Raw genomic sequence first — 14596 nt, forward strand, 5'->3', positions numbered from 1 at the left:
CGCAGATCTCCAACCCATCTTGGACTTGCAAATTGCACTAAATTTGTCATGTAACTGACATGTATATGATGAGTCTATCCATTGTCTGTTCATTTTGGTGAAAGTCAGCCTGTCAGCTGACAGACAGCTGTGCTTGTCAGTGATGATGCCACCGGCTGCTTGTACCCCCAGTTTTTGCTGCTTAGCTTGCCTCCACATCCACACTGCTTTTGCCCCTACACATCACCCCTATCCATGCCTGTGCCTCTAGCCATAAGTCTGCCACCCATGGAAACTCATGGTGCAGAAAGTGAGGGAGCTGACTCTGAGGAACCCTTGGGTTTTGTAGCTGGTACTCCATCAAAGGTCTCTGCTGCTCACACACCCTGCTGAACATACGGTATCTAGGGTTAGAGCGTGTGGTGACCTCGCACAACAGTAGGTGCTTCAGGCAGATGTAGGCCTTGCTGGAGTGTATTGCGGCTAGCTCCAGGTACTGTAGACTTGGGAAAGTGGGTGTCCAAGTGCCGCACTTTCACCCTTAGCTCAGCTAATTTGGGGTATGTTTTTAAAAATCATTGCACCACTACATTGAACACGTGGGCCAGGCATGGAACGTGTTGGAGGCTGGCAAGCTCCAGAGCCCTCCAACAAGACAAAAAAGCCTGGCCCCAGGGGCAGCGGGGATAAACAAATTGCCATCTCATCCAGGATGGCATCCCTGACCTCAGAGGCAGTGTGCTGTCCGTCTCCCAAGCTGATGAGCTTCAGCCCAGCCTGCTGACGTCTCCCCTCCTGCCATGAATTTTGGCCTGGGAGAGGAGATAGGCCACCCCAGTTTGCACCCCGGGACCAGACTCCACCACATTCACCCTGCCTGTCCTTAAAGATAAGCAGCATCCCTGACCACAGGCGCTTGTCCAAGTGTCGGTGGTCAAGTGGACCTTGCAGCAAAGCGCGGAACTAAGGGCCCACCTGATGTTGAGTAACACGTGCTGGTGCAAGGCGGGGACGCCACACTGGGAGAAGTTGAGACGGCTAGGGACGGCATAGTGAGGTGCCACAGTTGCCATCAGGTCCGGGAAGGCGGGAGTTTCAACAAGCCGGAACGCCAACCTCTCCTGGGCCAGCAGTTTAGCGATGTTGGCGTTCTAGGCTTGCGTGGGTGGGTGGTTAGCGGTGTATTTCTGCCGGCGCTCCAATGTCTGAGAGATGGTGGGTTGTTGTAAAGAAGCGCCTGATGGTGCCTTTGATGGTGCAGGAGAAGGAGATAAGACAGAAACAGGGGAGGATGAGGGAGAAGTCAACAAAGTGGCAGAGGCAGATGAAGTGATGTCCTGGCTCGTCCTCTGGAGTGCATCGCCAGCACTGTGAGCAGAGGCAGTGGCATGAACGGCGGGCGACGTTTGTCCTGCCGTTGCTGCCTGCCACTGATTCCATTGCTTGGATTCCAAATGACGGTGCATTGAAGTGGTGGACAGGTTGCTCTTCTCAGGGCCCCTACTCGATTTCGAGAGGCAAATTGTGTAGACGACACTATATCTGTCCTCGGCGCATTCCTTGAAAAAACTCTACACCTTCAAGAAACGTGCCCTCGATGGGGGAGTTTTTCTGGGCTGGGTACAAAAGGGAACATCTTCGGACATTCCGGGTCTGGCCTGGCTTCGGCAAAGCAGCTGACCTCTGCCTCTGGACACGTCTCTGCCTCTAGCTACCCTTTTTGGTGCTGCACCTGCCTCAACATCCACACTACTTTCCCAGCTTGACATCCGCCTTGTCCAGGTGGGGTCGGTGTCCTCGTCGTCCACCACCTCCTCTTCCAACTCCTGTCTCGCCTCCTCCTCCTGCACAATGCGCATGTCAACTGGCTTCCCTGACAGCAACTGCGTCTCATCGTCGTCGATGAGAGTGGGTTGCTGGTCATCCGCCACCAAATCGACCGGAGATGGAATGGAGGAGACTCTAGTGTTTGAGCATCTGGACACAGATACTCGTCTGTTAGGTCCGTGGAATCGCGAAATGGAGGGGCAGGTTGCGGTACAGTCAAAGGAAGGGAGATCAGCTCTGGGGAGCAGGGACAGTTGGGGTTATTGTTCTGGGAAGATTGGGAATTTTGGGTGGAAGGAGGACAAGACTGTTGGGTAAGAGGAGGTAGAGGCTGACTGGCTGGTGGACAATGTGCTTTAAGCGTTATCCGACAGCCATTGCAAGACCTGTTCCTGGTTCTCGGGCCTACTAATCTTTGTACCATTCAGCCTAGTTAATGTGGAACTTTTGTGCAAAGCGCAGAACTTAGGGCCCGCCTGATGTTAAGGGACACACGCTGGTACAAGGCTCAACTCACCCTAAGTGCCAAAAACACTGCTGGTGCAAGGCTCTACTCATGCCAAGGGCCTCAATCTCTGCTGGTAGCTCAGCTTAAGGTCCTGTAACTTTGTTTGGAAGGGCTCATGTTAAGGGCTAGAAAAGTGAATTTTGGAAGGTCTTACCACATCACACACACACACACACACACTCAAAATGACAGTTAAGGGTGAGGGCTTTTGGAATTCCCATTGCCTATTACATTTGTGGTTGTCATGGGGAACGTGATTTAAAGGGGTGGTTGTTACTGTTTGTTGAGCTTAAATTGGGGTTTGTGTCCATCCATTTGGGGAGTAAAGAAGGTTTCCAGGTATTTTCCCACTTTGATAGAGGTTTTTTTGAATGTGGAAAGTGTGTAGTTGTTAGGCAGTGATGTTGGGGTAATAGAGGGTCTTTGGTGTGTTAGATGCCCCCAGACATGCTTCCCCTGCTGTCCCAGTGTCATTCCAGAGGTGTTGGCATCATTTCCTGGAGTGTCATAGTGGACTTGGTGACCCTCCAGACACGGATTTGGGTTTCCCCCTTAACGAGTATCTGTTCCCCATAGACTATAATGGGGTTCGAAACCCGTTCGAACACACGAACATTGAGCGGCTGTTCGAATCGAATTTCGAACCTCGAACATTTTAGTGTTCGCTCATCTCTACCAATAGACTGTAATAATTTACATTCTACATTTTAGTTTGGAGAACATTCAATAAGCAGGCACATTCACCATTTTTGTTATTGCTAACATTCTGAGGACTCGATTGAATTTTCACGTCATTACTTGACTTTCCTAATGGCTTCTGTACAATCGGCTTGTGTCAATCTTTGGATGAAACTGTGGATTGCTAAACAATTACATGGAGGAAAAATAGTGTTTTTTGAATATGTAGGTATCACGTGACAATGGCCCTTCTTCTCTATCTGTACACTTCGCAATCTTGGCTTCCATGATCTTCTATAGTTAAATGGTAGCTTAAATTCTTAGATTTGCTGATGCATCCCAGTCTATCATGATATAAACAAACTGACATTCTGGCCTTAGATCTCTATAGGTCCTGTTCTTGTCTCTCATCTTCCCTGCACCAAGGGGTATTTGCATTAAAATGATCATTCATATGCAAAATATAATAAATATAATCATCTAACAATAGCATTTATGGAAAACTGTTAGCCTGTGGGGAGGATGATAGTAACTGTGACCTTTTAAAGGATCATGCTTGTTTTTTTTTGTTTGTTTTTTTTGGAGGGGGGGGGGTTGTATATTAATTTTTTCCCCTTACTTTATGAATAATTTCATATATAATTTTTGGAAAAAACAGCACAAACGTCAGAAGTCAAAACCACAAATTAATTCCAAAGGGATGGCTTTGTGACTTTTTTTTCTCCAAAAATTGTATATGAAATTATCTGTAAACTGAGGAATTATAGAAAAAAGCAAATATTTCAGTAAATGTTATCTGTCTTTAGAGTTAGGAAATGATCAACCTCAGACATATACTGTACTTTTACTGGTTTCTCATCAATCTACTGCAATATTTCATATGCATGTACTGTAGGTTAAAAGAACACTTTCTGTGTCCATTGGTATAATGGGAGCTTACAAGTATGTATAACATATGTGCTATAAACTTTTCAGATACATTTAGTAAATGTACAGCGATAATTCAGTGTGAAAGAAGCTACGCTTTGTTTTAAAAGGGATCACTTGGAACTTTATTTTGTTCACACAGATATAACTCCTTGGAGTCTTACCGCATGATTTTGTCATTGACAAATTTAACGGGGATGACTATTCATCTCTCTAGTGTATGTGCCTTCAGATTCTAAACATGCCATTTATCTTCCCTGTGTTTCAAGCTTTAAGGACAATAGATGGTAAGCTTTGTTCACCAGAATCTTTTGTGCCTACATTACTGGATATATCAGTCTTTTTCTGATATGGAGCAGCTTTATGTCCCAAGGTAGAAAATCACAATAGCAAAGTCATTTCTCATGACTCATGACTGCACTGTGTTTGTAGACATGTATTATAGTCCTGAAGTAATGTATAGCAAATAGGTTCCGTGTGTGCTTACAGTATATTAAACTTCTACCAGAATCCATTTGGCTGGATTCTAATGATCATAACTCATAAAATATGTATTTTTTTAAACTAGAAATATTATTTACTGAAGTGTTTTAATCATGAAAGAAAAGCCATTTAAGTACATAGTTAAATCCAGTACAATAGTAGTATCTCTACTGAATAAGCTTGACAACAGTAGTGTGTTAAACAGTGAACGCAACACTCTGGTGCCATATTGTGCATCTTAACCCTTTAGCAATATAACACATTTTAGCCTTACATCAGTAAGATTTTATTCCTCTCTGCATTGCATCTTTCATAACTTTTTATAATTTATTTCTATGCAGCTTTACAATATCTTATATCCTGTGATAGCTTATATCCTTTTTGATCACTTATTACATTTCGTTTTTGAGAGGAGAGATGAACAGGAAACATTGATTTTGGCATCTGACATTTATTTATATGATTTATTGCATTGATCATGTAGAATAAATGGCATACTTATTTTATTTTGGAAGATGAACTTATTACAAATGTTGCGATAACAATTGTGTGTTGAAATTTCTTTTCATTAACAAAATTTTTTTTTCTTCTATTTTTACTTTTTTCTGTAAAACCACTCAGGGGCTGTGGTCAGCATTGACTGCAGCATCTAAGGGGTTAACTGGAAAGTTGATTTCTGTCTCCCCCTACTGTTCACTGATAGGAACAGGAGAATAAGAAATCTTTCCTCTTTCCCTGAACACTTGTCCTGCACATGTTCCCCTGCATACTGCCTCAAGTGAGAGCTGTGAGTAAATGCAACTCCTTTTCAACCAGTAGAAACTTGAAATCAACTGGAGATTTTTGTTTTTGAGGTCAGAGCCCCACATGGCATAAATGCTGTGGTTTGGCCATCGTGGAAATGTCGCAGAAAAAAACGTGGTGTATTGCACGGCAGGTTGACAGCACTGTGGAAACATATGTACAGTAGACATACTATGATTTCCAAAAACGTTTCGGTTTTGGCAACTGCAGCATGTCAATTATACCTACAGAAGCACCAGAAGTTTCCCTATAGGTGTAATGGAAGCAGAAAGTCCTCAGAGGAAACCTCTGTGGACTTTCTGCAATTTCAATGAACATCACTGAACACACTTTTAGCTACTTTGCTCAAGGTCCAAGTGGAATAAGTTCAAATTTGTTAGAGAGTTGTTTCAAAAGGCAAAAAGATTAGTAATAAAACACTGACATAGCTACAAATAGATTCTAAGTTCAAATCCAGGCGCAACTATAACATCTGAGAGCATAGGTTACTATTCACATTAGACCATAAACCACAGAGGATCACACCAAATCACTCCAACCTTTGCCCTTGTTCTCCACACTGATTCCTATCTGTGGAAGCAGGATGCCTTTGATAGTGTAACTACATGTGAATCAGCAGATAAAAAATTAAAATGCCATTTATTCCATTCACAGATTCTTTCAAACAAGCATATCATGTAAAATAATAATAATACATTTTATTTATATAGCACCAACATATTCCGCAGCACTGTACAATTTGTAGGGTTCAAATACAGACAGAAAGATACATTACAAAGAAAATCATTTCACACAATGGGACTGAGGGCCCTGCTCGCAAGAGCTTACAATCTATGAGATAGAGGGGGTGACACAAGATTTAGCAGGGGCGGCATTGCTTATACAGTATTCAGACAATTTTGTAATAGAGGTGACTGTCGTTACACATATATAAAACTGTATGAGCCGTCACCAGTCGTGTCCTTTAACGTGCAGATGGTGCCTGGATATATAAAGTTAGCCTGAAACGGTGTCATAATGCAAGAAGGAGATCCTGCATGTCACATGACTCACGTTTAATCCATCAATGTTTTTTTACTACTTTCCCACTGCATTTTTACCAAATGCTAAGTGTGGCCTCGGTTTTCTATGGCTAACTACTCCAAGAGTGATCTCACACAGAGTTCTGTATGTAGTTATCCTATTAGTCAGTGCTGGGGTCACAAGTGCAAACACAATTCATTTTAGGCTATTTCACATTACAAACCGCGTGGTAGCAGCAAAACTTCATAGTCAGTAATGATAAATAGCCTGGAACAAAAGCACCGGTGGCCTCAGAACTGAACACAGTTATAAGTACATTCAGAACATTGTGTGGCACCTCTCTTATACTGTGAAAAATCAGTTCATTGGTAATAAGTAGAGATGAGCGAGTAGTGAAATATTCAACATTCAATATTCGTTTCTAGTAGAGCTTCAATATTTGACTACTTGATCGAATATCAAATCCAATTATAGTCAATGGAAAGAATACTCTTTTCAGGAGAAACCACTATTTGACTAATGGAGAGTCACCAAGTCCATGAGTAGCAGGAGGAGAGTGTTTAGGAGGTCTTTATAGTCTATGGGGTCTGTGCACTTTAACCTCCGTTTAGGGGGGTCCTCCTGTGGACCCCTTCCGGACGGGAGGCAAGCGCTAATGTGAACCGGCCCTTACTTGTCCTGCAGAACCAACATTGACCAACAAGTTCATCCTTGCTAGTCGGGAGAGCTGGCAGCTTGCGTTTATGTGGGAACGGACTTTTTCTCATAGCAATGCATTGACTAGCGTTGATTGACCGAATGCTATACAGTGTACAGCATTCAGCCAGTCAACACTGGTTCTGCCAGAGGCTTGTCTGTGAGGAGGCGGAGTCTAAGATCGGACTACAATGGAGACTGCTGTGATCCGATCTTAAACTCTACCTCCTCACAGATGAGCCTCCGGCAGAACCAGCATTGACTGGCCGAATGCTGTACACTGTATAGCATTCGGTCAATCAATGCTAGTCAATGCATTCCTATGAGAAAAAGTCAGCTCCCGCATAACCGCAAGTTGCCAGCTCTCCCGACTAGCAAAGAAGAGCCTGCTGCAGAACCAGCATTTATTTGCTGAATACTATACACTGTATAGCATTGGGCAAATCAACGCTGGTTCTGAATCAAATCTTTACTGCAAATTTCACTGTAGTATTTGTTCGAATACCTACTTGATCAAATACTACTCGCTCATCTCTAGTAATAAGTAGTAACAAATGTCACCTGTTACTAAAACATATCTATTTAATAGAAAATTGAAACATAAAGGAAAAAAATGTATTTTCTCAAGGTGATTTTTTTTGTACTCTAATGTAGCTTTTCAAATAGAGAAACTGAACCTACAATTTAATTGTCTATTTTTTCTGAGCATAGCAATACCAGATATCTGTCATTATAGTGTCACAGCTTTCCATGGTAAATCATTGATGTGGAAGCATCAGACAGACTAGCGATGGGGAACTGCATATTTATTTCCTTGTTATATTTTAGCACCTTTTGACTGTAAACTCGCAGCCTCTCAAAAGATAGTGTCTCTTACCAATACATGAATAAACAGTATGTGGTTAAGTTTGAAATGGCATGTGAGAGTCTGAATCATATACAGTGCCAGCCTTTATCTTCTCGGATATGTCTACCGTGGAATAAAAATGCTTAGTCTAATGTTCATATTGAGCAACTTAGTTAAACAGTCAATAAGGTTGAAAAAGACACGAGTCCATGAAATCCAACCTATTATCCTAACAGCATTCATCTAGAAGTAGATGCCAATTACCAGGGTGGACACAGACACTTGAGGGCCCCTGTGCAAGTACAGTTATGGGCCCCTTGTTTTCCAGCATCTAAGATAGAGCACTTCCTTTATGTCTCTCTAATAGTCCACTAGTAGTTGCCATGAAATTGAATTCATAACTTAGACATATACCCAATGTAATAGATAGTAGGAAGTTCATTGATACCTTCCGTCCCAGATAATAAACAGTGAAACAAAATCCTGCTCGTCTGAGCTACTAACTCAACAGTAATAATAAGCTAACTATACCTGTGGCTTACTAACAGTCACATGAACAAGCGAATAATGAGCCTATGACCCACACCTGGGCTGAAGCCAAACAGGCATTTTCACATTTAAACCACTCTAACTTTCTAATATTGTTTTTAGAGTATGGAGCCCAGAACTAAAAACTTATATCCAAGATGTGGTGTTACAAGGGATTTATAGTTTCATTACATTAAGAGCTTAGGGTTTTGTTCTTTTATACACTAATTTACTTTTTATACATTTTATACTCTGATAGACAATGAGTACTGTCGCTTAGCTTACTTTTAATCAAAATAAGCAAGATCATTTTAAGTCTTGAATACTTTTTCAGAATCCTCACCCTTTAGTGTTAGCCATATAATTTCCTTTTATTTCTAGACATGTTGTTACCAGAACATATACACTTACTACATGAGTCATGTGATATATCCTTAAACTTCTCTGTTATCTTCAGTATCCCTTTTCACTGAGGCATAATAACAATTTACCAGGCTTCACTCTTCATTTGGTTAACTGAAATGTACTTTTTGAAGTTTTTGGATCCCCATTTGAAATATCTAATGGAATATTCCAGCAAATAACCTCCTCCTTTGTTTTATTAACCAATTGTGGATGACAAATACATTTTAGCACAAGCATTGGACTCTATGTCCCAATTATAGTCAAGATAGTTAACACTCCTCATAATAAGGACCCAAATATAATAGCTGCCTATTCTATTTGTTACAGCATCTCATCCTTAACCTGCTCAACTATGTTGGGTGACTTATAACAAACTCCTATTTGTAATTTAACATTTTTGTCTGCTCTATGGATACATATCCATGAAGGCTTCACACTGTTATAGCCCTACCCAATGTTATCCTTCAGCACTGCTGTCAGTTGATTTGTTAAAACACAAAATCTACATTTGCCCCTTTTTATTTATTTTTTTAATCCTTTCTAACAACTTCATATATTTTGTTACCCAGTCAAGGCTCTCATCTAGCCTGGTTTACTACATTGGTTATCTATTTCTGTCGTTAGAGTTTCTTTTACCTCTTTATTTGCTAGGTTTCTTGCCTTTGTTATAAATACCTTCATTGGGACTACATATATTCCTTGTCACCTCCCTACTTTCCTTGTAATTAATCGTGGAATGTGAAATAATGAACATTGAAATGGTTATAAAATATAAAAAACAAAAAAAACTTTGCAAGTCTTCAGTAGGTGATACCTTTTTTAATGGCTAACTCATAATGATGACAGAATATGACGTTTCGAAGCTTTCCTCTGAGCTTCTTCTTCAGATATAACTGTTATATCTGAAGAAGAAGCTCAGAGGAAAGCTTCGAAACGTCATATTCTGTCATCATTATGAGTTAGCCATTAAAAAAGGTATCACCTACTGAAGACTTGCAAAGTTTTTTTTGTTTTTTATATTTTATAACCACTGGCTAACACGGTACCAAAACAAACATTTTCCTTTTATTGAAATGGTTTGAAGATTCATTCACTTACAGTCCCAATATGTCCCAGTAACTTGAGTGTACTAGGGTAAATCTTGAATTACTACAGTCCTTAAAGGGGTGTCCACTTCCAGACTAATAATGAGAGAAAAATGCTATTGTTTGTAAAATGAAAATTTGTACAATTTTACAATATACCTTCTGTATGAATTCTTTGCAGTTTTCTAGATCTCTGCTTGCTGTCATTCATTCTTCTTAGTTCTGGTGGTTAAAAATTAGTTCATGGTCAAGTGATATACAGTCCATGGTCATGTGATGGCACACAGGTGTACAGCTTGTCAGGGTCTGGGGTTGCTAGGTAGGGTGGCATAGACACAAAAGTCCAGTTTCTTTAGTCCAAACAAGGGTAGAGTTTTATTTTCACTCAAAAATATAGTGCAGCAACAAAAGGAAACCATACAAAAATAAATACCTGCCTGGCTAGGCTCTAACTAAACATAGAATAGGTTACCTCAACTAGAATAACAGAAATCAAAAGACAGTAGAATCATTTAGGACACAGCTCCAAAAATATCACCTCTTTCTTTGGCTCTCGAGCCAAGCTCTGCCATAGTCTGCTGCTGGAGCTGACTTCTTCAGCCTCCTTGACGAGGAGACTCTCTGCAGCTGAGTCGCTGCTGGAACATCCCCAAAGTGTGGACTGGAGGGGGGTGGAATGACAGGTCCCACTACCAACCTACCTGCTACTCCTAAAAATCCAGTCCAGTAACTGGAACTCTGAAATAACCCTCAGCAGACAATAGTTATCTGCTGAGAAATGTTCTTTCTGGAGTTTTCTCATCTCACCCACCTTAGTAGTCTGAATGAGATGTACACCCCCTCCATTACCTGACCAGCCATCGACTTACAAGCTCGTTACCAGGCAGATATCTGATGACTGCGCTGTGACTATAACAAGCTGTGCATCTGTGTGTTCATCACATGACCATGGACTGCATATCACATGTCCATGGTCAGAATTTCATCCACTAACTAGTTGCAGAATGACTGTTAGAAGAAGAGATCTAGAAAACTGCGAGGAATTGATACAGAAAGTATATTGGAAAAATGTAAAGCTTTTCAATATACAAACTATAACATTTGTGTCTGAATTTAAATTTTGGCCTAAAAGTGGACAAGCCATTTAAGATCCTGCTGTGAGAAATAAATAATATATAATAGAATCCTTTGATTACAGTAACAAGGACACTGATCTACGCAGTACAAATGACAGAGGTTCAGTACATGGAGATCCAATGACACTGCAGCTTTTATTTTCTACTCAACGTTTAGTTCTATCCAAGTTGTCTGCTCATACGTCCAACAATGGACTGTGATATAAATTACAGTCTGTTCCCATGGTCATCCAGCAGAAGAAATATATAAACTAACACAAGATCAAGAAAAAAGCAAGATTTTGCTAAATAAAAAGACATTGAACTGTTCATGAAAATCCAAAAAATATATTCTAAAATATTTTTATGCCTTGTAGGAATATTTTATACGAATTTTATTATGAAACCGTATGACAGCCGTCTAAAAAGCAAGAAAAAATCATAAGATATGCGATTAAACTTTATAAACATTTCTGCATTTTATTATTTGCCTTGTGTAATGTGACCTTAGTAATTAATTTGTAATTCCATAGAGGACCATTTACATTTTATATCACCTTAATTTGGTTGTATCGCCCCCAGTTTTGTATAATGAATCACCAGCTATCATTTTTATGATTAAAATATGATCATGTTTAGAGCTCATGATAAAGTATAACCAGATTGACTTACAACACCCAGAGAGATACTCAACATCTGTTAAGTTCACTTGGTCTGCACATCTTGCAAGTGATTTGTATCAGGAATGACAGATGTCAGTACATACATTCAACAACATGATAGCCCTGTTATATTTGAAGTTGTTCATTTAAGTCTCTATGGAAAAACTAATGCAGGTAGGCTGCTTGAAGGATTACAGCAGGCAGATTGGGATTGAGAAAAAAATAGATCTACTTTAGTCGAAATAATTTTGAAGGCCAGGTTGATGCTTCTGTACCCTGCTATAAAAACTGTTTGACTTTCCAAAACTGTTTGACAAGAACTGCTATACCAGAACTTAATTTCCTTTAGAAATATTGTATAAAGTATATGTGACTACTGATTTTTGATGATCGTATATTTCAGGTTAACTTTTCTTTCAATGTGGTTACTAGTGGTTATACACAGAAGAACATAGAGAGGAGGTTTCCGTAGCAAACATCAAAATGACAGCCTATATAATAGTTAGTTGTCATCTAGGGCTAGGTTTACATCTGTGTTGGGGTTTCTGTTCGGTGGGTCCACTTGGCACCCCTCAAACGGAAACCTAATCCACATAAAAAGAGGTTACCTAGGCGGAACCCATAGACTATAATGGTGTCCACTCTCTGGAACCCATAGAATGTGTGGTCTCTGCTCAGTTTCCACCTGAAAAGGGCAAAAAATCTGGAGAGAAAGGTTTTGCTTACAGCTCTTTTGTCCCTGAATTTTTCATGAACGCAATCCCTGAACATAGTGCAAACGCTGGTGTAAGCCCTGATGTCTGTTGGAAATCCTTCACTGTTTCTTGCTATCCAGTAACAAAGGTGATGGTATCATGTTGTCATGTGTCTATGGGCTCTGTGGTAGATATCCTTAGATCTTATTCACATGTCCACTTAGCACACGCATTTATTTCATTGTGTTTATTCAGATGTTATTGTCTTTATGCCGACTGTAGAACTCTAAAAAACAACAGAAACACATCCTTTTTTCACCGATGCCATCCGTTTTTTTCATGAGACATTCAAAATATAAAATTGATCTGGCTTTCACAGACATGAACAGCAAATCAACCTCGTGCAGCACACCATCCTCAAATGAGCGGTGAAAAGCTTTCATAACGGATGCGGACATGTAAACAAAGTCTTAGACTGGTAAATTGAATTCAGTTATGTACTCTGGTAGTAGAAACTTACAACAGTGCCAGCAAAGAAGCAAATGTTATATTATGTTTGCATGGTATAACAGAAAATTACAGTTCAGAAAAGTTACAGTCTAGATAGATTGTTCATAGTCATACAATATAAAAGTATTTACACTTGATTTGGCTGATATTGAACAAGTGAGGTGCCAGATACAAATGTATCAAATGATATTCACTCTGTGTAATACCAACAAATCCCTTGTACTTAGAGAATTCCAGATATCCTTAAGCACTGATGATTTCAATCAAAGATAGGTAAGACAGAATAAGCAAGGGAGAATTCTCTAGTTACAGGTGTTTTTTTTCTTTTAGCCTTTCTTTGACTTTGCCAGCCTTTATTGAAAATCCCTTCTAATCGTATAGGATCTATCTGCAGTATGGGCTAACATATGGAAATACTCTCTTCACTTCAGAAATTATGACAAAATAAAAACAATTAATTTCCTATAAGTATCTGGGTGTGCTCCTCAATAATAAACTAGACTGGGCTGATCACCTGGAGGAGCTGCACAGAAAGGGTCACAGCAGGTTCTAGATGCTCAGGAGGCTGAGGGCCTTCGGAGTCCAGGGGCCACTTCTTAGGGCCTTTTTCAACTCTGTGGTTGCCTCAGCCATCTTTTTCGGTGTGGCCTGCTGGGGGAGCTGTATATCAACCAGGGACAGAAATAGACTTGACAGGCTGATCAGAAGGGCCAGCTCTGTCCTGGGGAGCCCCCTGGACCCAGTACAGGTGGTGGGTGACAGAAGGACACTGTCTGTGGTGACCTACATGCGGTTGAACAAATCCCACCCCATGTATGAGACCTTGAGCACTTGGCAGCACTGTCCATCTGCTTCACCCCAATTGTGAGAAGGAGCGCTATAGCAGGTCCTTCCTTCCAACCGTGACCAGGCTGTATAATCTACATCAGACCATACGAAGATCACTCCGCACAGAAAACTAATAATGATTATGATTATGAATTCTTCCTTCTTTCTCTTCTGTTCCTTAGCTGCTATGGACTCCTAGTATATCTTCTCTTCTCAGCATATGTGTGTCTACTTCTGTAATATATTACTGTGTATTATCCTGTATCTGTATTACTATGCTGCTGTAACATGCTGAAATTTCCCCACTGTGGGACTATTAAAGGATTAGCTTATCGCATCTTATAATTAGCAAAATGTTTTGTTTTTGTTTTTCATATCAGGATACATAGGCAGAATGATCAAATCTTTTTTCTGTGATGCCAGTTAAAAAATGCTATATATAGACTACAAAGCTAAATACAATGAGGGAATATACACACAACGTGATTTGGAGAGGAATTTTTAATAAGTTTTCTTCCTCAAAATCCTCTCCAAAAAAGCCCTGGATCTAATCTAGCATACGACCTTGCATAACAGTTTCATTGGTGATGTGTAAACTGCAGTAAGATAGGGCAAGATGCTTCATTGTTCAGCACACTAAGAAAAGAATTGTCTAGGGGAATCATGGTGGCTCAGTGGTTAGCATTGCAGCCTTGCAGCACTGGAGTCCTGGGTTTGAAGCCTGCCAGGAACAACATTTGTAAGGAGTTTATATGTTCTCCCTGTTTTTGTGTGGATTTCCTCCCATTCTACAAAGACATACTTAAATTTAACAAAAAAAATAAAAAATCTACATTGTGATCCCTATATGGAGCTCATAATCTACATTAAAAAAAAAAAATGAATTGACTGTAACCGCTTCCCATTAAGAACAATGGGAAGCTGATTCTGGATGATTTTTGGACAGTATTTTGAGATGGAAGAATACCTCCAATTCCTCTTGAAATTACACTTTGT

The 14596-nt window shown here is 40.2% G+C and overlaps 1 protein-coding gene across 1 annotated transcript in view; it reads left to right on the top strand.

The window, feature by feature from the left end:
- The window catches only part of CNTNAP4 (contactin associated protein family member 4), a 268813-nt gene that overhangs the window by 50863 nt on the left and 203354 nt on the right, over nucleotides 1-14596 (top strand). The window lies entirely within an intron of this gene.

The sequence above is a fragment of the Leptodactylus fuscus genome, chromosome 1, assembly GCF_031893055.1.
Source record: "Leptodactylus fuscus isolate aLepFus1 chromosome 1, aLepFus1.hap2, whole genome shotgun sequence".
In the NCBI taxonomy this organism is placed as follows: domain Eukaryota; kingdom Metazoa; phylum Chordata; class Amphibia; order Anura; family Leptodactylidae; genus Leptodactylus; species Leptodactylus fuscus.